Below are 787 nucleotides of genomic sequence, written 5' to 3' on the forward strand. Positions count from 1 at the left end.
CTCAGGCAGCTCCACCGCCCAGTGCTGCCCTCCGCCTCAACTGCTGTCATCTATCATAAAAACGGAACGAGGCCATGCTGGTCCCCATCAAGACCTCAGGTCACACAGAGGCAAGGACGCGTCAGAGATGGAGCCTGGCGGGCGGTGGCACGTCCCCAGCTCTCCGGGAGCAGAAGTCCCTCGTGCACACCAGCTCCATGCAGCAGGTGCTGCCTCCTCTCCCAGCCTCAGTCTCTCCCCCAGGAATGAGCAGGAAGTGTCCCCTCCTGGTAGGACTGTGGTGACCACCCAGGCAGCCAGCATGGGGAGCGCCGGACCTCACAGCATGAGGCACAAGCTGCTGCTGTCCACGGGGTCAGCACCAAGAGAAGCACCCCCGTGTGCCAAAGCAGGAGGGACGCCCCACAGGCCTGGAACCACAGTGACCTCCCCAGTGGCCCACTCCCCCAGGACACCAGCACCCAGGTCCCGCTGTCCATCCTGAACGCACACGTGGAAGCCAGGGGACCTCACGGAGACACCCACACAGAGGGCCCGCGGAGGGGCTGGCGTGAGGGCCGGTGTGTGGCCAGGGGCTGCTCCTGGCCTCCCAGCACCGGGGAGTTTGCTGGGTCAGCTGCTTGTCCTGGTGGCGGCGGATGGTTGGGGCATCAGCATCCAGTGTGGCTCAGGCACGAGGAATGAGACCACTGGGCACCCTGCGGTGTTCAAGAGCCAGGCTCCAGGTCGGCAGCCGCTGGGCGGCCCTCGCCACCACCCATCCTGACGTCAGGGCTGTGGAGAGCCG

The sequence above is a fragment of the Marmota marmota genome, unplaced genomic scaffold (genome assembly GCF_001458135.2).
Source record: "Marmota marmota marmota unplaced genomic scaffold, marMar, whole genome shotgun sequence".
In the NCBI taxonomy this organism is placed as follows: Eukaryota; Metazoa; Chordata; class Mammalia; order Rodentia; family Sciuridae; genus Marmota; species Marmota marmota.